This window comes from Emys orbicularis, chromosome 4, assembly GCF_028017835.1.
Source record: "Emys orbicularis isolate rEmyOrb1 chromosome 4, rEmyOrb1.hap1, whole genome shotgun sequence".
Taxonomy (NCBI): domain Eukaryota; kingdom Metazoa; phylum Chordata; order Testudines; family Emydidae; genus Emys; species Emys orbicularis.
This window is the reverse complement of record NC_088686.1, coordinates 157,123,474-157,150,109: the sequence shown is the minus strand read 5'-3', so window position 1 is coordinate 157,150,109 and position 26,636 is coordinate 157,123,474. Positions and strand designations below refer to the sequence as shown.

Here is a 26,636-nt window from a genome sequence, read left to right as displayed (position 1 = left end):
AGTCTCAGCACATCAGGTGCCAGTCCCAAGGGGGTCTCTGTGACCTAACCCATCACACATGCATCACAACCACATTCCCCCCTGCTCTCCGGAGGCTCCCCATCTCTCAGCCTCTGCACCAGGATCCCAGCCTTCATTCCAGGGGCAGGTCAGGAGCTCAGCCTCCCGCCCCCCAGAAAACACCTTCCATGCTCTGTCAGAACTGACCTGCAAGATGCATTTTAGCTGATCAAGTGTTTGGGGGCTGCACAAGTCCAGGCTGCCACCTGCTGGAGGGAATCGGAGCTGCACCATTAGAGGAGAAATATTATTCTAATTCCCCAGCCCACGTAGCCAGCCAATCCTCCTGCTCTAGGGCCAGATCAGAGTCATAGGCAAGATCAGAACCAGCGCCCCCTAGAGGGAAAAGGCCCCATGTCCCATTCCCCAGCCTCCTGAGCCAGCCAATCCCCCTGCTTTAGGGCCAGATCAGAGCTGAATCCCCTTAGAAGGAAAATTCCTCATATCCCCTACTGGATCCATTGACAATAGCAGTGTCTTGCAAATATCAGCTGGGAGATATTAAGAACCCCTAATAACACTGCCCATATCCCTGTATCTCTTTCCCAGTGTGGTGTTTCCCTCTGGTGTTATCTGGACAGGTGATCTGCTAGGTCACTCCAATCCTTGACTCTGGGAGCCAGCCTTACTCTGCTCTGCCTTGAGAACCCCCACTCCTGGGCTGTTCACACACACATTCTGGCATGTAAGCTGCTCCCAGCTACTCACAACCGAATGACACTAGCCAATATTGCATTAAGTAAAAGATACCGTAGCCCATGAAAGTAACAGGCACTGTAGATCAGTGCATCATATGTAGCAAACACAGATTCCTACTAACATTGGAACCACTGCATTTCACTCCCGTGCAAGGCACCAAACATTAGTGGTGGCTTTCAGCCTCAAATTGCTCCCTCAACACATCCCTAATCCTTGCAGCCCTGTGCTGGGCCCCTCTAATAGACCTGCTCTCTGGTTGTTCAAATTCAGCCTCCAGGTGTTGAACCTCTGAGGTCCATGTCTGAGTGAATCTTTCACCCTTCCCTTCACAAATGTTATGGAGGGTACAGCAAACAGCACGCGGATATAACCGTGGGGATGTTGTCATCGGCCAGGTCCAGCTTCCCATACACACAGCGCCAGCGGCTCTTTATACAGCCAAAAGCACACTCCACAGTCATTCTGCACCGACTCAGCCCATTGTTGAACCGCTCCTTGCTGCTGTCAAGGCTCCCTGTTTACGGTTTCATGAGCCATGGCATTAAAGGGTAAGCCGTGTCTCCAAGGATCACAATGGGCATTTCGACTTCCCCTATGGTGATCTTCTGGACTGGGAAGAAAGTCCCGGCTTGCAGTTTCCTGAACAGGCCTGTGTTTCGAAAGATGCGTGTGTCATGCACCTTTCCGGACCAGCCTGCATTAATGTCCGTGAAATGCTCACGGTGATCCAGAAGTGCCCCTTCTGATTAATGTACTCAGAGGCTAGGTGGTCTGGTGCCAGAATGGGAATAGGCGTGCCATCTATCTCCCCTCCACAGTTACAGAAACCCATTTGTGCAAAGCCAGCCACAATGTCACGCACGTTCCCCAGAGTCACAGTTTTTCTGAGCAGGATGCGATTAGTGGCCCTGCAAACTTGCATCAACATGAGTCCAACGGTCGACTTTCCCACTGCAAACTGGTTAGCGACCGATCGGTAGCTATCTGGAGTTGCCAGCTTCCAGATTGCAATAGACACCTGCTTCTCCACCGAAAGGGCAGCTCTCAATCTCGTGTCCTTGCTCCGCAGGGTGGGGGCAAGGTCATCACACAGTCCCATGAAAGTGGCTTTTCTCATCTGAAAGTTCTGCAGCCACTGCTCGTCATCCCAGATTTGCGTGACGATGTGATTCCATCACTCAGTGCTTGTTTCCCAAGCCCAAAAGTGGAGTTCCACGGTGGTGAGCATGTCTGTGAATGACACAAGCAATCTTGTGTCGAATGCGTTATGTGAGTCGACATCATCCTTGGACTCCTCGCTGTCAGTTTGTAGCTTAAGGTAGTAACTCGACTGCAATTCGTGATGTGCTGGCGAGACCCATCAGCATACTCCTCAGCAGTTCAGACTCCATTCCCGCAGACCGAAAGGGAAGACAGAGCGCGCAGCACAAAAACCGTTGAAGGATGGCGCCAAATGTGGACGGAAGCACAGGGATTGCTGGGATTCGAAGCGATGCATTACGGGGCGTTGGGACAGGACCCAGAATACCCTGCACCTCCTGTCCCCTTCCCACAAGCCACAGTGCCAGAATGGGAAGAGGTGCTCTGTGGGATAGCTGCCCATAGTGCACCGCTCCCAATGCCACTGCAAGTGCCGCAAATGTGGCCATGCCAGTGCGCTGGCAGCTGACAGTGTGAACATACTGCAGCGCTTTCCCTGCTGAAGTCTCCAAGGGCTGGTTTAACTCCCAGCGCCCTACATCTGCAAGTGTAGCCATGCCCTAACAAATTATTTTGTTGTTGCCTAGGCCAGTGTCCTTTGTTTCTGTGAGTCTGGGCTGGGTTTCTCCCATCCATGCCCTGATGAGGTGTGAACTGCCTCTCTGTTCTTGGAGAGTTTTTGCCTGGGCTTGCTTTAAGCCATGAGGATACATTTTCTGCCTCATAACGATATACATGAAATTACAACCTATAATCTTACGATAACATTACTGTAACAATTACTATAACATCACTATAGCAACCATGCACAGTGCATCATGAGCCTTCCGAAGACACCCAACATGACAAACTTTGCATTGGATACCACACAATTATTTTATAAAGATGAACATAGAGGTGCTGGGTGTTCCCCTGAGGTACAGAGCATCACACCCACCCATCCCACTCTGTCCCCTACAGAAGCCACTCCCTTTGACTGCCATTAGCCACATTACACCGGATTCCCCATTGCAGCAAACTCATCCAGCTGTCTAGCTCGCCTGTCTTGTCACGCCTCGCTCCCCTCCAGCCCAGAGCTCCCCCTAGTGTTCCCAAGCATGTATTGCAGCCGCTCATTTCTACTCTAGATCTAGGTCCAGCCCCCTGAGGTTAGAAGAATGACAGGACTTCCTGCTTAGAAATTTGCTTTCACACATGTTTATTGAGGCAGGGAGATACACTTGCAAAGATCCAGAGACCTGGAATCCTCTCAGAAACAAATCATTTTGCAGTGGTACTGCAAAGCTGCATGGCAGTTTTCCAGGCTGGAGATCATAGAATCATAGAATATCAAGGTTGGAAGGGATCTCAGGGGGTCATCTAGTCCAACCCCCTGCTCAAAGATATTTCAGTTGCAGTCAGTAGGGTTCAGAGTTAACCACATCCACTCCATCAGTGAGGTGCACCATCGATCTATTGATCTAGGCTCTCAACAGATGCAAGTAGGAGTGAGAGAGGAAGAAGCTTTAATCCCCAAATTAGGGAAAATTAGCCTTTCCCAAATGTGATCCCAATGCAGTGCCATCTTCCTGAGCCTGCTGACAGCCGGAATCTATAGCTCTGTGGCATGTTCTCCTGTGTGTTAACTCTGAAGCCTAGTGAGAAGGAGTGATATGTCATCATCTTTGTTAACCATCTGAGCACAGAACATCCAGCTGGTTGGTGGATGGAGCCTGTGTATTCATGATAATATAAGTATCCCCAAAGCAGCTGGGTAATTGTGAAAAGCAACAGAAACAACACTTAGGGAACAGCCCCCTAATGAATCCTCCCCCCGGGACCCCGGCCCATCTGCTGGGTGCTTTGAACCATGTCCACCCTGGAATATCTTCGGGTTTCTACAGAGGGTTAATCACTGAAGCCACAATAGGACAGGGCTCAGATTTGCATCTTATCCCTTCTTGTAGAGACAATTGGTTTTCAGGTGGATACACGAGACAGATAAATACCACTGGTGGATGGATACACGGGGCGGTGGATTGGTTGCCCTGCCTGCACATATTGGTTGACTGGTTGGTTGGGTGTACTTAGGACATTCATTGGTTGGTTGCTTGCATTGGCTACACAGCTTGGTTGGTTGGCTGGATGTACTTTAGACCTTAGTTGGTTGGGTGGTAGTTACATTGGATGCACTAGATCAGTAGTTCTCAACCCGTGGCCCGTGGGCCACTTGTGCACCAATCAGCGCACAGCTGCAGCCCATCGTGAGGGTCGTACAGATAGTACATATGCAGTGTGGATGTGGCCAAAATAACACATGGAGCGCTGCATATGCAACCCCCAATGCAACCTCCCCTGCATATGCAATCCACAATGGTAAATAGGTTGAGATTAGGTATGCAGTAGGTACATACATTAGTTTGTTGATTAGATGGATACATTGGATGGCTGGAATCATTGGACACACTGGTCTGATGGATCCGGAACGGGCGGTTCATGGTGGGATGTTTTCCCAGAGGGAGCTGTGAGGATATCGGGCTACAGGAGCAGACAGTCTCTTAGGGGCATAGGAGACACCGATTCCCGAGCAGGAGTGACAGCATGAAGCTCAGTAGCGACAGCAGAGCGGGAACTAGTAAATGCTCTGGGGGACAGGGAGCGCTAGTGACCAATGCACATCCATGCCCCTCTCCAATCAGGGGCTCACCAAAAGGCCTCCGCCTCCTTCCCCTTGGCTGTTCCCAGCTGGGGTGGCTGGGAGACATAGTCGAAGCAGCTCCGACCACCAAGGTGGGGCCCGCAGCGCAGGCTGTACTGGAACCAGATGCGGCCGTGTTTCATGTAGCAATCCTTCTGGTGGAGCTCCCCAGCCTCCAGCAGGATGTCGCAGCTTCCCAGCAGGTCATCGTCCCACTTGTTGTCCTCGTCCCAGACCTGGACACGGATCTTGCTGGTGCCGGTGAGGCGGACGGTACCAAAGTCCAAGGGGACGTTCCAGATGGGATTGTTGTTGTTCCAGATGGTGCTGGTCCGTATCTCCCTTCTCTCAAAGAAGACCTTGACGAAGGCATCCGTAGCGGTAAAGTAATCCCCCCACAGGCCACTGGCCTTCTGCACTGTGACCGTCAGCTTCCCCAGGCCGCGCTCCCGCGAGCAGCACATGGCGTTGGTCATGGCATCCCCGGGGCAGACGCAGGAGCAGGGGTCGTGGGCGCTGCGTTGAGTCCCCCGAGGGCAGCTTCGGGTGCAATTCCTCCACAGGGCCCTCTCACGGATGTACTCACTGACTGCCCGCCTCAGCGCCTCCCGCTTGGGGTCGTCCTGCTCCACCAGGACGTGGATGGGGTGCAGCGAATAGGACACCAGGCCAGGGCTGGCTTTGAGACTCTCAATCCAGGCCGAGAAGACCTTGGCATCACTGCCGGAGAAGAGCACATCAGTCATGCTCTCTCCTCCCTCCACCTCCACGTGGCGCTCCCGATACGTCTCATGGAAGCTTCCCTGGACCTTCCCCTTCTTCTTCTCCTCCTCGCACTTGCTGTACCCACTCTTGATCGAGCCTATTCCGATACTCACAGACGCCTCCATGCTCAAGCAGTCCTTGATCTCGTCGTTGGTCAAGCTGCTCAATGCTGTTTCGCAGACCCGCACGGCCGTCACGTCCCGCGCCCGGCCCCCCAGCTGTAGCTGGGACATGTAGTGGGTGCCGTAGTTGCTGATTAGCTGCTCGTACTCCACCTTCGATTTGCTGTCGTACTGGTCCGGGAGGTTTTCCAGCGCCAGAGTGAAATGGCTGGTGAGTGGGGGCATCTCGCTGACCCGGAACCTGGTGAGGGACACAAGGTGAGCAGTGTGTTCAGCCCGGTGAGTCAGCTGAGATCATTAGCTCTGTGTCCTAAGGCCCCAGACAACCCACAAGCAAAGGTCTAAGCAGGTGTCTCCTAGTCAATGCAACCACCCAGTTTGCTGATCATCACAACCTTCCTGGGAATACTGCCAGCTGCTTGATAGTTCTGACAGACGTCCCCCACTCTTGCCATGGCAGGTCGCCGGGCTGTCCTGACACACATGAGAAGAAAATCCCACATAGCTGTCCAGTCCCACATAGGAGCCAGCGCCCCCTAGAGGGGAAAGGCCCCTTGTAGCATTTCCTGCCTTCCTAGCCAGCCAATCCCCTGCCCTGGGACCAGATTGGAGATGATGCCCCCTGGAGGGGAAAGGTCCTGTGCCCCATTCCCCATTATCCTGAAACAGTTCCCCATCCTGGGGCAGGATTGAAGCCAGTGTTCCCTAGAGAGGAAAGGTTCTGTGTCCTATTCCCTGCCCCCCTGAGCAAGCCATTCTCCCACCCTAGGCCTGGATCAGAGCTGGCGCTCCGTAGAGGGGAAAGGCCCTGTGTCACTGTGTGGTGTTCCTGTAATCCCAATTTCAGGTGAGTCCTCCTGACCCAGGCTGGCTCTCACCTGTAATAGCCGCAGGACACCTTGTGGCTCATGAAGCTGTATTTGTCCATCCGCGTGTGGTCTACCACGAAACTGGCCAGTTTGGAATGTGATCCGGCCAGCCCCACCTGGACATTAACCTTGGGCTTCACAGGCACGTCCAGCCCCACCTTCCAGTCGTTCTGCACCGTGGACTCTGCCGACGCCATCATGCCCATTGCCGACTGCTGCACCGAGCTGCTCAGCTTCCGGTGGCACAAGACATGGACCCGCCAGTCCACCGCAGCCAGCGGCAGCCTCTGCCACTGCCCTCCCTGAAGTCGGTTCTGGCACAGGGTGCAGGTGCCGTCCTTGTGCTGCCAGAGGCTGCTGTCAACCAGATAGGCCCCCTTCCTACCCATCGTGGTCACATCGATGCCCTCCCCAACCAGGCTGTGCCCGGGCACGAAGGCCGTGTGCTTCTTGCATTCATTGGCTGTACCTGTGTGACAATGGGAGGAGGCCCCGGGGAAGATGAAGAGGAGGAGGGGGATGAAGGCACCAAATCTGGGCATGGCTGATGCGATGGGTTCCCCCACCCAGGAGGGGCCGTCGGCCTCTGAAACCCCTAGAGGAACAGACACAGAGAGATCCAGAATTAATGACATCCACCAACCACCCACGACATCAACCATATTTTATTGCACACCTACGAAAAGTCTGGGCTCTAGGAGGCATTACACAAATGACATGATGCCTCATTTGCATGTTTGACTAAAGCTTACCTAATTTGCATCAATTCCCTCCCCACACTATTTCTCAGCTGTTGGGGGAGGGATAGCTCAGTGGTTTGAGCATTGGCCTGCTAAACCCAGGATTGTGAGTTCAATCCTTGAAGGGGCCACTTAGGGATCTGAGGCAAAAATCAGTATTTGGTCCTGCTAGTGAAAGCAGGGGGCTGGAGTCAATGACCTTTCAGGGTCCCTTCCAGTTCTAGGAGATGGGATATCTCCATTAATTTAATTTTTTAATTTAATACCAGCACTAACTACGAAGAGGAGTTATAGTTTCACATGTCTACTCTACAGTGCGCAATATAATAATGGGTCACTGCAATTCCTAAATGGGGCCACTAGAGGCTGGTGCCATGTGGACAGAGTCCGTGTGGTGGCTTTTATAACCAGCGAGAGGAGCGGGAGCTTGGGCCACGCTCGGCGTGACTGGCCTTGCCGTAACAACTGCTGGGGCCCCCTTGTGGCCACGCTGAGTGATGGATTTGGTTATGTTTAACTACTGATGGAGGGTCATTTTCTGGGGTGTCTCATGGACAGCATCACCCCAGCGTCTGGTGCTGCCAACTTTACACTGCGGCTGTTGGGGAAAGAAAGCAGGAAATGCTACCGCCCTGGAACAGATCCTGGGGCCATCTAACCCGGTATCTTGCTCCATCCATTTTGCTCTGGATCAGGCCCATGGGCCTATCTAGCCCAATATCCTGCCCCCTTCCTGCCACCAAGAGTAAACCCATAGAATCACAGAATCATAGAACTGGAAGGGACCTCGAGAGGTCATCTAGTCCGGTCCCATGCACTGTAGGCAGGACTAAGTATTGTCTAGACTTTCTCTATCAGGTGTTTGACCAACCTGCTCTTAAAAATCCCCAGTGATGGAGATTCCACAACCTCCCTAGACAATTTATTCCAGTGCTTTACCACCCTGACAGTTAGGAAGTTTTTCTTAATGTCCAACCGAAACCACTCTTGCTGCAATTTAAGATCATTGCTTTTTGTTCTATTCTCAGAGGTTAAGAAGAACAATTTTTCTCCCTCCTCCTTGTAACAACCTTTTACATACTTGAAAACTGGTATCATGTCCCCTCTCGGTCTTCTCTTCTCCAGACTAAACAAACCCATTTTTTTCAATCTTCCCTCATAGGTCATGTTTTCTAGACCTTTAATCATTTTTGTTGCTCTTCTCTTGACTTTCTCCAATTTGTCCACATCTTTCCTGAAATGTGGCGCCCCAAACTGGACACAATACTCCAGTTGAGGCCTAATCAGTGCAGAGTAGAGCGGAAGAATTACTTCTTGTGTCTTGCTTCCAATACTCCTGCTAATACAGCCCAGAAGGATGTTCGCTTGTTTTGCAACAGTGTTACACTCTTCGACTCATATTTAGCTTGTGATCCACTATGACCCCCAGATCCCTTTCCGCAGTGCTCCTTCCTAGGCAGTCATTTCCCGTTGTATGTGTGCAACTGATTGTTCCTTCCTAAGTGGAGCACTTTGCATTTGTCCTTATTGAATTTCATCCTATTAACTTCAGACCATTTCTCCAGTTTGTCCAGAGCATTTTGAATTTTAATCCTACCCTCCAAAGCACTTGCAACCCCTCCCAGCTTGGTATCGTCCGCAAACTTTATCAGTGTCCTCTCTATGCCCTGATCTAAATCATTGATGAAGATTTTGAACAAAACTGGACCCAGAACTGATCCTTGCGGGACCCCACTCGTTATGTCCTTCCAGCATAACTGTGAACCACTGATAACTGCTCTCTGGGAACGATTTTCCAACCAGTTATGCACCCACCTTATAGTAGCTCCATCTAGATTACATTTCCCTAGTTTGTTTATGAGACGGTCATTCAAGACAGTGTCAAAAGCCTTACTAAAGGGACCATCTAGTGTGATATCCTGTCCTCTTCTTTCCGCCCCAGATGCTTTGAGAACCTCACACTTCTCTCTGCGTCCCTCCCCGTACTAACCACAAGGGATGCTGTGTTAAATGTAGATTTGAATTGTGTTCCACTTGGGTTGGAGCTGTACAGCAATGCTGGCTGTGGGGCAGGAAAGGGTGAGAGCTCTGCATCCTGTCGGGGTAGCAGGCTCGGACTGGGAGGGGACAGTAAATGTTTGAACTCACCCCAGCAGAACCAGGCAGGAAAAACGCACTTGAATATTGACTGCTCGGTTCTGCCCAGCCCCCAGCCCCTGCAAGCTCATCCCTGGGCTTCCTTCCCCCTCTCCACTCTGGCAGTGCTCCTCAGTCCCGACCTGCTGCCCCACTGCTTTGTTGCAAATAGAAACTCAAACAGCCTGAAATGGCAAGATGCCCCTGATATGAAAGATATCAACTACATCAATTAATTATCAAAAGCTGAGTGGCAGCGTGGTCTAGTGGCTGGAGCACTGGATTGAGAGTCAAGACTCCTGCGTTCTATTGTCGCTCCGGCAGGGGAATGGGGTGAAGTGAGTTAGAGAATGGGGGGTGGGAGGGGGTCAGGACTCCTGCGTTCTATTGTCGCTCCGGCAGGGGAATGGGGTGAAGTGGGTTAGAGAATGGGGGGTGGGAGGGGGTCAGGACTCCTGCGTTCTATTGTCGCTCCGGCAGGGGAATGGGGTGAAGTGGGTTAGAGAATGGGGGGTGGGAGGGGGTCAGGACTCCTGCGTTCTATTGTCACACTGGGAGGGGAGTGGGATGGAGTGGGTTAGAGCAGGAGGGACTTGGGACCATGATCTAGGTTCAGGTCTGTGCAGCATCCGGTTTGACAGGGCCCCAAATCTCAATGGGGGGGGGGATCTGTGCAGTGCCCAGTATTAGGGGGCCCTGATCTCAGTTGGGATGGGTCTGTGCAGCACCCAGAGTGATGGGGTCCCAGATCTCGGTCAGGGACTGAGCAGCACCCGACGTGATGGATCCCTGATCTCCGCCGGGGTCTGTGCAGAGCCCAGCGCGATAGGGTCCCTGTACTCGGTAGGCGTCTGTGCAGGGACCGGCGCAATGGGGTCCCTGATCTAGGTCAGGGAATTTGTAGGGCCTGGCACGATGAGGTTCCCAATCTTGGCCAGCATCTGAGCAGACCCACCCATCACTAGCACCCAGCAAGATGGGGTTCCTGATTTCAGCCAGGCTCTGTGCAGCGCCCGGCGCGATGGGGTCCCTGATCTCGGTCTGGATCTGTGCAGGGCCTGGTGCAATGGGGTCCCCAATCTTGGCCAGCGTCTGAGCAGACCCACCCATCACTCACCTGCCTCCGGTATATTTCGGCTGAGGTATATTTCGGCTCCCGGGCCTGTCGGTGGCTGGGGTTGGTCTGTGTCTCTGCTGGGAGAGACGCGCTTTAAAGTTGAATCAAGGCACCACAAAAGGTCTCCTGCGTTCTGAGTGTCTCAACCGTCATCACGTTCCCCCCAGCGCGGAGCTCCTGCCTCCATTTACACCTCCAGCCACAGCCATTGGGCAGGAAGCGGTGGCCAGCAATTGTTCCACCCCTGTGGTGGATCAAATGCACCTACCGTGGGTCTCGACCCAGGGAATGAGGTGCTAGAGAGGCTGAAAAGGAACACACAGTGAGACAAACCCCGATTCATTGGGGCCAGAACTGCGTGCCTGGAGAGAGCATCCCATGCTGAGCCCCCCACCCTGCAGCACAGCGCCTCCTAGTGCCACACTGGGGCCACCACCTCGTTTCTCACGGACCCCACTCAAAATACAGAGAAACCCCATCAATAGCAATGGAATCAGGCCAGGATTCTCATCACTGGGTAAATCCAGAGCAAGCCCAATGCCCTGGCCCTGTGGGGCAGGCTGTGGGGGAGGTGGGGAAACTGGGCACTGGGGGGGAAGGGGGAGCGACGACCCTGGGTTGCTGTAGAGCAGGTTTGAGGTTTCCTTCTCTCACTCTCTCTTCCCTCGTGTTTTTTTCTATCCACCCTTTCATCCCCTGGGACGCCAACCCCAGAGTCCCACAGCAGCCGCTTTGCTGCTCCCATCAGGGGATTCTGCTCACTAAATTTCCTAAATTTAGATACAAAAATGATACATGCGTCCATATAGGATAATCATATTCAGAAAATATCTTTTCCAACGACACCTCACATGACTTATCTTGTACAAAATGCATCATAATTATGCCATAATCATATCATAATAATATTACGATGACAAATATGGGCTGCAGTGTCACACCCGTGGGTCCAGCTAGCCCAGTACCGTACCCCAACCCCACCACTCCTGATCACACCGATGGTCCCATTTGGTCCGGTATCCTTCCCCCTCCATTCCACCCTGGATTAGACCCATGGGCCCCTCAAGCCTGCTCTCCTGCCCCTGATCAGATCGACGGGCCGATATAGCCTGGTATTGTGCCCCTCCATGTACTCTGATTCGGGGGGCAGGACTATGCCCCTGACATGCTGTTTGTGGGTCGCAGGGGCTGACTTTGAAGATGTGAAAATCTCTTTGATCAAGCGCTGTTCACACCGGCGCTTTCTGCCGGCAAAACTTCTTGTTCAGGGTGTTGTTTTTTCACACCCTGGAACGACAAAAGCTTTACTCACAAAAATGCTGTTTAGACAAAGCCAGAGTCATATAAGATTATAGAGAGATACGAGGGTGTATGGGCGTAGATAGATAGATAGATAGATTTGATAGATCTGTAAATATGTTATGTGGACAGATAGATGAAACTTCTTAACACATTAAACATTTCATATCTCTGGAGTCTAGATCTGGGAGAAAGAAACAATTGAACAGATCTCGCAGGGAAGTTTTCTACCTCTCCAGTGAGTGCTAAGGAAAAAGGTTTAATGTTTGGGGTGAGGCGGGTGGCAGGACCCCTGGGTTCTCTCCCAGTGAGAAAGGCCCGGGCTTGGATGGAGACGCAGCTCTGACTGGCCCGACAGCGGGCGTGGCATGGAGCTCTGGAGTCTCCTGCCACAACCCAATCACTGATGTCGCAGGCACTTTCTCCCTCCCCCAGCGCCGAGCAGCTGCAGCGCGGGGAAGACTGTGGTTAGAACCGCTCTTCCTGCCACTAGAAACTCAGACGTGTGGCTCTAGCGCTGCCCATTCTACAGCTTGAGTCACAGGGGCTACATGTGCCAGGCAGGGGGGCCATGACTCTAGGGGAGGAGGCTACGGGAATCCCGTCCCCTTTCTGCCACAGCTCCCAGGCCCCCTTTTCTCCTGGCCTCTGCTCCATGATTCCACCCGACTGCTTCCCAGCAGGAGCGTTCTACTCTGGCATGGGCTACGTCCTGGCTCCGTACTGCTCTGGGCCGCGTGGCTCCCAGTTTCCCGACCTGGGCTCCGTGATCTTAGCATTCAGCCCCTCGGAGCAGCGGTATATTACAGGTGGGACCATGCTGCACTGGGATCTCCTGCCTCCCTGCCCCATCCTGACCTGGCCTTTGTAGATCCCCATTTCCCGATCTGGGCTCTGGGATGAATATTTACACACGTAACCCCTCCCCCCCCCGACTGGCCCGTGGTTCTATGAGGCGAGAAACACTATGAGACGCCTGTGTTGGCCCCTGTGTCTCATCAGCGTCACCATGTCCTTATCTCCCCCCCACCTTCATCTCGGCTCCACCACCTGCCAAGGGGCTCCCAATTCTGCCCATCCCGCTGTCCGGGGCAGCTTATAGTCTTGCCCAGGGTGCTGCAGCATCTAGCGGATTCATGCTCTGCCAATGTCCCGGGCACTGGGGTACGGAGAAGCTCTAGGGCCCAGGTGGCAGCAGGATGGAGGTGGGCCGTGCCAGCTAGGGCCTTGTACTCTGCAGGGGCTTGTTCTGAAGCCACTGGCTGTGTGGTGGGGCAGAAGGAGGCGATGGAAAGATCCTCTTCTCTCCACTGTGCATCACAACCGCACTCCCACCGGCTCTCTCTCTCTCTACCTCTGCCCCAGGATCCCAGCCTTCCTTCCAGGGGCAGGGCAGGAGCTCAGAGCCTCCCCCCATCCCCAACACCTGCCACGCAATGTCAGAACTGACATGTCAGATGGATTTAGCTGATCAACCAGTTCGGGGCTGCACAAGTCCAGGCTGCCACCTGCTGCAGGGAATCGGAGCTGCATCGTTAGAGGAGAAATATTATTCTAATTCCCCAGCCCACGTAGCCAGCCATGTCGTGGGGCCGGATCAGAACCAGCGCCCCCTAGAGAGGAAACGCTGTGTCCCCCATTCCCCAGCCTCCTGAGGCAGCCCATTGCCCTGCCCTAGAGCCAGATCGGAGCTAAATCTCCTTAGAGGGAAAATTCCTCTTATCCCCTCCTCGATCGCTTGGCAATAGCAGTGTCTTGCAACTATCAGCTGTGGCTATTAATGCCCCCTAATAACACTGCCCATCTCTTCCCCACCCACCCCACTCTCTCCCCGACAGAAGCCCATCCCTTTGCCTGGCATTAGCCACATTACACTAGATTCACCACTGCAGCAAATTCATCCAGTTATTTAGCTCCCTTGTCCTGCCATGCCTCGCTCCTGCCCAGCCTAAAGCTCCCCCTAGTGTTCCCAAGCATGTATTGCAGCCGCTCATTTCTACTCTACAGCTAGGTCCAGCCCCCTGAGGTTAGAAGAATGACAAGGCTTCCTGCTTATAAATTTGCTTTCACAAACTTTTATTGAAGCAAGGAGATACATTTGCAAAGATCCAGAGAGCTGGAATCCTCCCAGAAGCAAATCATTTTGTGGTGGAGATGCAAAGCTGCATGGCACTTTAACAGGCTGGATATATTTAACTTGCAGTCAGTAGGGTTCAGAGTCAACAACCCTCATTACCAGTTAACAGCACCATGGAACTATTAGTCTAGGCTCTCACAGATGCAGAGAGGGGTGAGCCAGGAAGATGCTTTAATCCCAGAATCAGGGGGAATTTTCCCTCTCCAGTGTGACCCCAATGCAGTGCCATCTCCCTGAGCCTGCTGACAGCCTGAACCGATAGCCCTCTGGCACGTCCTCGGGGGTGTTAACTCTGAATCCTACCAATGGCAAGTGATATAGCATCATCTCTGTTGATCATCTGAGCATGGAACATCCAGCTGGATGGTGGGTGGGGCCTGCACTTTCAGGATGAGATAATGTACCCCAAAGCTGCTGGATAATTGTGGAAAGCACCAGAAATGACAGCTAGGAAACAGCCCCCTAATGAATCCTCCCTCCAGGAGCCCAGCCCATCCACTGCGGGTTTAGAACTTGCCCTTCGCTGGAGTATCTTCAGGTTTCTGCAGAGGGTTAATCCCTGATGCCACAATAGGACAGGGGCTGAGCTTTGCTCCTGATGATCTCTTTTCAGCTGGATGCACTAGACAGGTAATTACAGTGGGTGGATGGATACGTGGGGTGGTGGATTAGTTGCACTGCCAGCACATATGGGTTGACTGGACGTACTTGACATTCATTGGTTGGTTGGTTGCACTGGCTACACATGTTGGTTGGATGTACCTAAGACATTAGTTGGGTGGATCCACCAGATGCACTAGGTACATACACTGGTTGGTTGGCTGGATGGATGCATTGGATGCATTGGAGACACTGGTTGGCAGGTTGGCTGGATACGCTAAATACATTTGTTGGTTGGCTGGTTACAGTGGACATCCTAAACAGATTCATTGGTTGGCTGGCTGGCTGGCTTTTTACATTGGATGCTCTAGATAAATTCATTGGTCGTTTGGATACACTGGATACATTCATTGGTTGGTTTGTTGCACACGTTGGATGCACTAGATATATTCATTGGTTGGTTGGAGGGATGGATACGGTAGATGCACTGCACACGTTCTTTCATAGGTTGGTTGGATACATTGGATACACTAAATCCAGCTGGCGGTTTACTGGTTGAATACGTAGAATAAACTAAATGCAACAATTGGTTGGTTGGTTGGGTGGCAGTTGGCTGGATGAGGGGGACAGATAGGTTGGATGCAGTAGGTACATGTTGTGGTTTGTTGGTTAGATGGATACATTGGATGGCTGGAATCATTGCACACACTGGTCTGATGGTTCCGGAATGGACGGTTCATGGTGGGATGTTTTCCCAGAGGGAGCTGTGAGGATATCGGGCCACAGGAGCAGACGTTTCTTATGGGCATCGGAGACACCGATTCCCGAGCAGGAGTGACAGCATGAAGCTCAGCAGCGTCAGCAGAGCAGGAACTAGTAAATGCTCTGGGGGACAGGGAGCGCTAGTGACCAATGCACACTCATGCCCCTCTCCAATCAGGGGCTCACCAGAAGGCCTCCGGCTCCTTCCCCTTGGCTGTTCCCAGCTGGGGTGGCTGGGAGACATAATCGAGGCAGCTCCGACCCCCGAGGTGGGGCCCACAGCGCAGGCTGTACTGGAACCAGATGCGGCCATGGTTCATGTAGCAATCCTTCTGGTGGGGCCCCCCAGCCTCCAGCGGGATGTCACAGCCTCCGAGCAAGTCATGGTACCAGTAGTCCTCGTCCCAGACCTCTATGCGGATCTTGCTGGTGCTGGTGAGGTGGACGGTACCGAAGTCCAAGTGGACGTTCCAGACGGGATTGTTGTTGCTCAAGATGGTGACAGTCCGGATCTCCCTTCTCTCAAAGAAGACCTTGACAAAGGCATCCGTACTGGTAATGTAGTCCCCCCACAGGCCACTGGCCTTCTGCACTGTGACCATCAGCTTCCCCAGGCCGCGCTCCCGCGAGCAGCACATGGCGTTGGTCATGGCATCCCCGGGGCAGACGCAGGAGCAGGGGTCGTGGGTGCTGCGTTGAGTCCCCCGAGGGCAGCTTTGGGTGCAATTCCTCATCAGTGCCCTCTCACGGATGTACTCACCGACTGCCCGCCTCAGCGCCTCCCGCTTGGGGTCGTCCTGCTCCACCAGGATGTGGATGGGGTGCAGCGAATAGGACACCGGGCCGGGGCTGGCTTTGAGACTCTCAATCCAGGCCGAGAAGACCTTGGCATCACTGCCGGAGAAGAGCACGTCAGTCGTGCTGTTTCCTCCCTCCACCTCCACGTGGCGCTCCCGATACATCTCATGGAAGCTCCCCTGGACCTTCCCCTTCTTCTTCTCCTCCTCGCACTTGCTGTTCCCACCCTTGGCCGAGCCCGTTCCGATACTCACGGCCGCCTCCATGCTCAAGCAGTCCTTGATCTCGTCGTCAGTCAAGCTGCTCAATGCTGCTTCGCAGACCCGCACGGCCGTCACGTCCCGCGCCCGGCCCCCCAGCTGCAGCTGGGACATGTAGTGGGTGCCGTAGTTGCTGATTAGCTGCTGGTACTCCACCTTCGATTTGCTGTCGTACTGGTCCGGGAGGTTTTGCAGCGCCAGAGTGAAATGGCTGGTGAGTGGGGGCGTCTCGCTGACCCGGAACCTGGTCAGGGACACAAGGTGAGGAGTGTGTTCAGCCCGGTGAGTCAGCTGAGATCATTAGCTGTGCATGGTAAGGTCCTAACCAACCCACAAGTAAGGATCTAAGCAGGTGGCTCCTAATCAAAGCAGCCACCCAGTCTGCCAAACCTCACGACCTTCCTGGGTATACTGCCAGCTGCTTGGTAGTTCTTACAGACTGCTCCCGCTCTGGCCACGGCAGGTCGCCGGGCTGTCCTGACACACAGGACAAGAACATCCCCCATAGCTGTCCAGTCCCAGGTGGGAACTGGCACCTCCTACAGAGGAAAGGCCCCGTGTCCCATTCCCCACTTCCCTAAACCATCTAGTCTCCTGTCCTGGGGCTGGATGGGAACCAGGGCCCACTAGAGGGAAAGGCCCTGTTTCACTTTGTGGTGTTGCTGTGATCCTACTGACCCAGGCTGGCTCTCACCTGTAATAGCCGCAGGACACCTCGTGGCTCATGAAGCTGTATTTGTCCATCCGCGTGTGGTCTAGCAGGAAACTGGCCAGTTTGGAATGTGATCCGGCCAGCGCCACCTGGACATTGACCTCGGGCTTCACAGGCACGTCCAGCCCCACCTTCCAGTCGTTCTGCACCGCGGACGCTGCCGACTCCAACATGCCCATCGCCGACTGCTGCACCGAGCTGCTCAGATTCTGGTGGCACAAGATGTGGACCCTCCAGTCCACCATGGCCAGCGGCAGCCTCTGCCACTGCCCTCCCTGCAGTGGGTTCCGACACAGGGTGCAGGTGCCGTCTGGACGCTGCCAGTCGCTGCTGTCGACCAGATCGGCCCCCTTCCTGCCCATCGTGGTCACATCGATGCCCCTTCCTACCAAGCTGTGCCCGGGCACGAAGGCCGCGTGCTTCTTGCATTCATTTTCCGTGCCTGTGTGACAATGGGAGGAGGCCCCGGGGAAGATGAAGAGGAGGAGGGGGATGAAGGCACCAAATCTGGGCATGGCTGATGTGATGGGTTTTCCCACCCAGGAGGGGCCGTCGGCCTCTGAACTCTCCTAGAGGGAGCGAGACAGAGAGATCCAGAATTAGTGACAATCCAGTGGCAGGCAGTTCCATTGGTTAACTCTGTTGTAGCAACAGAGACATCCACTTACCATCCATGACATCAGCCATGTTCTATAGCACACCTACAAAAAGTCTGGGCTCGAGGAACTCTGCTGGCATTACACAAATGACCTGGTGCCTCATTTGCATGTTTGACTACAGATTACCTAATATTCATCAATTCCCTCCAGTCCCTGTTTCCCAGATGTTGTAATACCAGCACTAACTATGAAGAGGAGGTGTAATTTCACATGCCCACTCTACAACGTGCAATATAATAATGGGTCATTGCATTTCCTCAATGGGGCCATTAAAGGAGGGTGCAATGGGGACAGATTCTGTGGCTTACAATTAGTGAGCCGAGGTAGTGGCTGGTGTGACGTTGTGCACTCTATATGGTTTTATAAAAATATGCTAATGAGTGAATATAATGTAACTGGGATATGCTTCATGCAAAAGGTCTCTTGTAAGGTAGCACTACAAAGCTTATAATCTACTGAGTGTGATCATCCTATCTGTATAAATGTAACACTCTTGTATCTGAAACTAGAAATGTGAAATATAACTCTGAGGGCCTATTGTAATTATGTGGGCCATTAAGCGTGGACCATTAATGGTGGTCTGGAATCTTGATGACTCCCATTAACCAGGACAATTGTCTGCAGATGGATGTGTTTTACCTGTAAGTCTTTCTGTATACATGTGTGCTGGCAAGTGGGCAATAAAGTCTTGCAATGACATGTTATCATGTCACCTGAACTGGAATCCATCTTTAACCTTGTGTCTTTCCATTGAGAAGGAGGGGGTGGGAACCCAGAGAGGGACAAAGGATTCCCGCCTTATGCAAAAGATATATAAAGGGGTGGAAGAGAACAAAAGGGAGGAGCCATCATGAAGAATCCCCTAGCTACCACCTGAGCTGGAACAAGAGCTGTACCAGGGGAAAGACTTGTGCCCAGGCCTGGAAGGGGTCCAGTCTAAGGAAAAAACTTACTGAAGCATCTCTGAGGGTGAGATTATCTGTATTCAGTTTGATTAGACATAGATTTGCTCATTTTATTTTATTTTGCTTGGTGACTTACTTTGTTCTGTCTGTTACTACTTGGAACCACTTAAATCCTACTTTTTATACTTAATAAAATCACTTTTTACTTATTAATTAACTCAGAGTATGTATTATATCTGGGGGAGCAAACAACTGTGCATATCTCTCTATCAGTGTTATAGAGGGCGAACAATTTATGAGTTTACCCTGCATACGCTTTATACAGGGTAAAACAGATTTATTTGGGTTTAGACCCCATTGGAAGTTGGGCATCTGAGTGTTAAAGACAGGAACACTTCTGCAGCTTTGGGGCAAGTAATTCATACCCTGGGTCTTTGTTGGAGCAGATGGGAGTGTCTGGCTCAGCAAGACAGGGTGCTGGGGCCCCGAGCTGGCAGGGAAGGCAGGGGTAGAAGTGATCTTGGCACATCGGGTGGCAGCTCCCAGGGGGTTTCTGTGATCCAACCCGTCACAGCTGGATATGGCCACTAGGGGGCAGTGCACTGTGAACAAAATCCGTGGCTTGCAATTAGTGGGCTGATGCAGTGGCTGGGTCTGGCCATTAGGAGGCAGTGCAAAGCCACACACAACCTGTGGCTTGCGACTGGGGGCTTTTATAGCCAGCGAGAGCAGCGGGAGCTTGAGCCATGCTAGGCATGACTGGCTTTGCTGTAGCAACTGCTGGGGCCCCCTTGTGGCCATGCTGAGTGGTGGATTTGGTTATGTTTAACTACTGACGGAGAGTCATTTTCTTGGGTTTCTCATGGTCAGCATCAGCCCCAGTGTTTGGCGCTGCCACTTTTACATTGCAGCTGCTGGGGAAAGATGGCAGGAAACCCTACTGCCCCGGAACATACCCTGGGCCCATCTCACCTAGTATCCTGCCCCCTCCCTTTTGCCCTGGATCAGGCCCATGGGCCCATCTCCACCAATATCCTGCCCCATCCCTGCCACCCGAGAACAGACCCATGGGCCCATCTACTCTGGTAGCCTGTCCCCTTCCTTCTGCCCCAGATGCTTTGACCACCTCACCCTTCTCTCTGCGTCCCTCCTCGTACTAACCACAAGGGATGCTGTGTTAAATGTAGATTTGAATTGTGTTCAACTTGGGTTGGAGCTGTACAGCAATGCTGGCTGTGGGGCAGGAAAGGGTGAGAGCTCTGCATCCTGTCGGGGTAGCAGGCTCGGACTGGGAGGGGACAGTAAATGTTTGACCTCACCCCAGCAGAGCCAGGCAGGAAAAATGCACTTAAATATTGATGGCTCAGTTCTGCCCAGCCCCCAACCCCCTGCAATCCGAGCCTTGGGGTTCCCTGCCCCCCCCCCCCGCCAGAGCTCCTCAGTCCCGACCTGCTGCCCCACTGCTTTGTTGCCAATAGAAAATTAAACAGCCTGAAATGGCAAGATGCCCCTGATATGAAAGATATCAACTACGTCAATTAATTATCAAAAGCTGAGTGGCAGCATGGTCTAGTGGCTGGAGCACTGGTTTGAGAGTCAGGACTCCTGGGTTCTATTGTCGCTCTGGCAGGGGAGTGGGGTGAAGTGGGTTAGAGGATGGGGGTGTGGGGAGACAGGACTCCTGGGTTCTATTGTCGCTCTGGCAGGGGAGTGGGGTGAAGTGGGTTAGAGGATGGGGGTGTGGGGAGTCAGGACTCCTGGGTTCTATTGTCGCTCTGGCAGGGGAGTGGGGTGAAGTGGGTTAGAGGGTGCGGGGGTGTGTGTGAAGGGGGAGACAGGACTCCTGGGTTCTATTGTCGCTCTGGCAGGGGAGTGGGGTGAAGTGGGTTAGAGGATGGGGGTGTGGGGAGTCAGGACTCCTGGGTTCTATTGTCGCTCTGGCAGGGGAGTGGGGTGAAGTGGGTTAGAGGATGGGGGGCAGGGAGTCAGGACTCCTCGGTTCTATTATCACTCTGGCAGGGGAGTGGGGTGAAGTGGGATAGACAATGGGGGGCAGGGAGTCAGGACTCCTGGGTTCTCTTGTTGCTTTGGCAGGGGAGTGGGATCGAGTGGGTTAGAGCAGGAGGGACTGCGGGGGGAGTCAGGACTGCTGAGTTCTATTGTCGCACTGGATGGGGAGTGGGATCGAGTGAGTTAGAGCAGGAGGGACTGGGGACCACGATCTTGGTTGAGGTCTGTATAGAACGCAGTCTGACAGGGCCCCCAATCACAATAGGGTGGTCTGTGCAGAGCCCAGCATTACGGGGGGCCCTGATCTCAGTTGGGATGGGTTTGTGCAGCACCCAGAGACGGGGTCCTCAATCTCCACCGGGGTTTGTGCAGCACCCGGCGCGATGGGGGCCCTGATCTCGGTCGGGGTCTCTGCCGCGCCCTGCACGATGGGGGCCCTGATCTCAGTCAGGGTCTCTGCAGTGCCCGGAGCGATGGGGTCCCTGATCTCGGTCGGGGTCTCTGCAGCGCCCGGAGCGATGGGGTCCCTGATCTCGGTCGGGGTTTCTGCAGCACCCGGAGCGATGGGGTCCCTGATCTCGGTCGGGGTTTCTGCAGCGCCCGGAGCGATGGGGTCCCTGATCTCGGTCGGGGTCCGTGCAGCACCCGGCGCAATGGGGTCCCTGATCTCGGTCGGGGTCCGTGCAGCGCCCGGCGCGATGGGGTCCCTGATCTCGGTCGGGGTCTCTGCAGCGCCCGGCGTGATGGGGTCCCTGATCTCGGTCGGGGTCTCTGCAGCGCCCGGCGCGATCGGGTCCCTGATCTCGGTCGGGGTCTATGCTGCACCTGGCGCGATGGGGTCCCTGAACTCAGTTGGGGTCCATGCAGCACCTAGCACGATGGGGTCCCTGATCTCAGTCAGGGACTGTACAGCACCCGGCGTGATGGGGTCCCTGATCTCGGTCGAGGTCCGTGCAGCGCCCGGCGCGATGGGGTCCCTGATCTCAGTCGGGGTCCGTGCAGCGCCCGGAATGAAGGGGACCCTGATCTTGGTAGGGGTCTATGCTGCACCTGGTGCTATGAGTTTCCCGATCTCAGCTGGGGTTGAGGAGACCCACCCATCACTCACCTGCCTCAGGAATCGAGCTGAGGTATATTTCGGCTCCGGGGCCCGTCGGCAGCTGGGGTTCGGCTGTGCCTCTGCTGGGAGAGAAGCGCATTGAAGGTGACCAAGGCACTGCACAAGGTCTCCTGCGTTCTGAGTGTCTCAGCCGTCATCACGCTTCCCCCTGCGCTGAGCTCCTGCCCCTCTTTGCACCCCCAGCCACAGCCATTGGGCAGGAAGCTGTGGCCAGCAATTGTTCCACCCCTGTGTTGGCTCAAATGCACCTCCTGTGGGTCTCCGCCCAGGGTATGAGGAGCTAGAGAGGTTGCAAAGGAAAAGAGAGTGAGACAAACCCTGCACCGAGTCATTGGGGCCAGCACTGCCTGCCTGGGGAGAGCACCCGCTGCTGAGCCCCCCAACCTGCAGCACAGCGCCCCCAATGCCACACTGGGGCCACCACCTCGTTTCTCAGGGACCCCACTATAAATACAGAGAAACCCCACTGATGCCAATGGAATCAGGCCAGGGTTCTGATCCCTGGGTAAATCCGGAGCAAGCCCAATGCCCTGGCCCTGTGGGGCAGGCTCAGGTGGAGGTGGGGAAATTGGGCATGGGTGGGGGGAAGGGGGAGCGACGACCCTGGGTTGCTGTAGAGCAGGTTTGAGGTTTCCTTCTCTCTCTCTGTTGCCCCACGTTGTATTCTATCCACCCTTTCCTGCCCTGGGACTCCAACCCCAGGCTCCCACAGCCCCCAGAGCAGCCCCTGTGCTGACACCATCAGGGGACTCTGCTCACTCTTGCACCCCCTGCTGGTAGGACCCTACCCCCCTGCATCCATATTATTTTTTCCAGGGGTCACTCCCACTCCCTGCACCCCTCATTATTCTGCCGGGGTCACCCCCACACCCTGAATGCCCATTTATTCTACCAGGGGCCCCCCTCACTCCATACCAATGTGCCCCCCCATCCACTTTTCTATCTCCTACAAACTGGGGGCGGGGGTGTGACACTCTATACCTCAAAATAACACTCAAGAACCAACATATTCAACACTGTGATACGACAATGAAATGTTTTGTACAATACATGCCTTGTGCGGTATCATTTAAGAAGTCTTGATCTGTTGAATATTAATATCCTGTTGAATGGTGAGTGCTATTATTGTAGGTGAAGTTATCAAGTATTGAAATATGTTTGCTTCTGAAATATGTGGTAAGTGGGAAATGCTCACAGCCAGTCTTTCAGTGACAACAAAGGTGCAAGAAACAAGACACATTTACATCAGGATGGGCCAGACCCCTGTTGATGGCCGAACAAAAAGAATCCAGAATCCCAGTGACATCACTACTTGGCCTCTTTCCTCCTGTATCCCAACATCATTGGGAAGACAAAGACTTTGAACTGGAGAGCTTGGTCCCAGGCTGAGAGGGGAATCCAGCCTGTGTATAGAGAACTGTCAACTGCCTGGAACACCCAGTGGGGTGAGAAAAGTTCTTGGATTCAAATCTTCTAAGTTTAACAGATTAAGCCATTTAGACTGCGATTCTATTTTTATTTCTTGTGTAACCAACTTTGACCTCTGGGTTTATCACTTGTAATCAACTAAAATCTATCTTTCTGCAGTTAATAAACTGACTTTAACATTTTATCCTTACCTGTGAGTTTGCCTAGAGGGCTTGGGGAATCGGCTCAGGTTACAGAGGCTGGTGCATGTCCACTTTCCTTTGACAAAGTGGCAAACTAATTAATGAACTTGCACTGTTCAAGAGAAGGTCTTGAACCATGTAAAACGGGGCATTTCTGGGGTGCCAGGCTGGGGAGATTTGCTGGTGTCCGTCTCTGTATAATTAGAGCATTCATGCAATTTAGCTGTGTGTCTCCCTGCCTGTTCTTGGTAGAATTACCTCAGCCGCTGGAGGGGTTGACTGCTTGAATGCTGAATGCCCGCAGAGTGCAGCAGTTCCAGGAGGTCCTGATCCAAATACAAATGATCAAAGATGATGCATCCTAGGATGGTGTAGGTCTGGTCAGATGGACCACATCCGCCAGCATGGACCCGAGCCGCAGCAAGATGGCCTTCACTACGACTTTGTAGTCCATGCTGAGGAGCGAGACGGGATGCCAATTCCGAAGGTCGCAGAGGGTTCCCCTTCTTCAATAGCAAAGCGAGCACGGCTCCCCTGCCTGACAAAGGGAGGACTCCGCTCCCAAAGGACTAGCCCCAGACGGTGACAAGGTCCAAGCTGAAGACATCCCAGAACACACAGTAGAACTCTACGGTCAGCTCATCCATGCCCAGAGATTTATTGGTAGGCATGAGACGGAGGGCTTCCGAGAACTCGGCCACAGCGAGAGGTAGCTCAAGCCAGTCCCAGTCACCCACGCTGACCATTGGGAGTTCATTCCAGAGCACTCATAAAGGCTCATAAACTTTGCCCCCTCCCTCAATGTGGAGAGGAATATGCAACAGCCTTTGCCCCCATACACTTCACTCCAGCTCACCGGTTTAGATCAAACAAAAACAAGTTGATTAATTACAAAAGATTTTAAGTGATTGTAAGTGATGGCAAAGACATCAAAGCAGATTACCTCGCAAATAAACAAAAATGCAAACTAAGCTTAATATACTAGATAGATTGGATTTGAATGAGCAGATTCTCACCCTGGGAGATGGTACAAGCAGGCTGCAGGTTCTTAAGGGTCAAGCTGCATTTGCTCTACATCTTGGAAGCCCCAGGCCTTTCATACACAGGCTAAAAATCCCTTTAGCCTGGGTCCAGCACTTCCCCCAGTTTAGTCTTTGTTTCTCAGGTGTTTCCAGGAGTCTTCTTGTGTGGAGAATTTAGAGCCAGATGATGTCACTCTCTGCCTGATATAGCTTTAGCATAGGGTGGGAACACTTTGTTTCAAAGCTTGGTTCCCAGACCAGTTTGTGGAAAAATACTGACATCCCAAGATAGAGTCCAGAGACATGTGGTCTGATCGCATGCCCTTGCAGTGTTATAGCAGCCACTGCTTACTGGCTGGCCAAAATGCCCACAGGAAGGTTAAGTTATTCCACAGTCCATTATCTTTGCTGATGGGCCACCAGCACTGTCCGGCTTCTTCATTGTTGTACCAGAAAGTCTAGTTGTGGGTGTCACCCAGAATAAGCACGATTGAAATACAGAGATATAGTCAATATTCCTAAATTTAGATACAAAAACGATACATACATACACATAGGATAATCGTATTCAGAAAATCATAACTTTTCCAATGACACCTCACATGACTTATCTTGTACAAAATGCATCATAATTATGCCATAATCATATCATCATACTATTACAATGTGAAATATGGGGTGCAGTGTCACACCCGTGGGTCCAGCTAGCCTGGTATTCTACCCCAACCCCCCCACCTCTGATCAGACCGATGATCCCATTTGGCCCGGTATCCTTCCCCCTCCATGCCACTCTGGATTACACCCATGGGCCCTTTAAGCCTGGTATCCTGCCCCCGATCAGATCGACAGGCCGATATAGCCTGGTATTTTGCCCCTCCATGTACTCTGATTCGGGGGGCAGGACTATGCCCCTGACATGTTGTTTGTGGGTCTCAGGGGATGACATGAAGATGTGAAAATCTCTTTGACCAAGCGCTGTTCACACTGGCTCTTTTTGTTGGCAAAACTTTTGTCATTGCGGGGAGTGTGTTTTTTCACACCCCTGAATGACAAAAGTTTTACCCTCAAAAGTGCTGTGTAGACAAAGCCAGAGTCATATAAGATGAGTGTGTATGGGGATAGATAGATAGATAGATAGATAGATAGATAGATAGATAGATAGATAGATAGATAGATGGGGGTGTATGGGGACGGATAGATAAATAGAGGGGAGATGTATGGGGATGGATAGATAGATAGATTAGATTGATCTGTAAATATGTTATAGGGAGAGACAGATAGAAATTAACACATTAAACATTTCATATCTCTGGGGTCTAGATCTGGGAGGAAGAAACAATTCTCCCGATAAGAAAGGCACAGACTTGGATGGAGACGCAGCTCTGACTGGCCCAACAGCGGGCGTGGCATGGAGCTCTGGGGTCTCCCACCACTCCCCCATCACTGACATCGGAGGTGCTCTCTCCCTGCCCCAGCGCCGAGCAGCTGCAGCTGGGGGCGGGGGGAAGCCTGTGGTCAGAACATCTCTTTCTGCCTCTAGAAACTGAGACGTGCATCTCTAGCGGTCCCCGACGCTACAGCTTGAGTCATAGGGGCTACATGTGCGAGGCAGGGGGGCCATGACTCTAGGGGAGGGGCTACGGGAATCCCGTCCCCTTTGTGTCACATCCCCCAGGCCCCCTTTTCTCCTGGCCTCTGCTCCATCATTCCACCCGACTGCTTCCCAGCAGGAGCGTTCTGCTCTGGGATGGGCTACGTCCCAGCTCCGTACTGGTCTGGGTCATGTGACTCCCAGTTTCCCGACCTGGGCTCTGTGACCTTAGAGTTCGGCCCCAGTTTGCACCTCCCCCGGAGCAGAGGTAGCTTGGAGGCAGGACCATGTTGCACTGGGATCTCCTGCCTCCCAGCCCCATCCTGCTCCAACCCCTCAGCTCCTCATTTCCTGATCTGGGCTCTTCGATGAATTTTTGCACATGCACACACCGCAGCACCACATCTGGCCCGTATTTCTATGAGGAGAGCTACATTACGAGACACCTGTGTTCACCCCTGTGTCTCATCGGCCTCACTATGTCCTTATCTCCCCACCCCTTCATCTCGGCTCCACCCCCTGCCATGGGGCTCCCACTTCTGCCCATCCCGCTGTCCCTGCCAGGGCGCTGCAGCAAGTAGATGATTCATGCTCTGCCTCTCCTAGCCCCAGGGCACTGGGGAATGGGGAAGGGCTAGGCCCAGGGGACAGTGAGATGGAAGTGGGTCGTGCCAGCTATGGCCATGTTCTCTGCAGGGGCTTGCTCTGAAACCACTGGGTTTGTAGTGGGGTGGGAGGAGGTTATTGAAAGATCCTCTCAAGTCCA

At 53.1% G+C, this 26,636-nt stretch overlaps 3 pseudogenes; all 3 read right to left on the bottom strand.

The window, feature by feature from the left end:
- The window catches only part of LOC135877976 (RING finger protein 112-like), a 1,138,053-nt pseudogene that overhangs the window by 923,709 nt on the left and 187,708 nt on the right, over positions 1–26,636 (bottom strand).
- LOC135877415 (perforin-1-like) lies at positions 4,642–10,594 on the bottom strand (annotated as a pseudogene).
- On the bottom strand, positions 15,366–21,802 carry LOC135877431 (perforin-1-like; annotated as a pseudogene).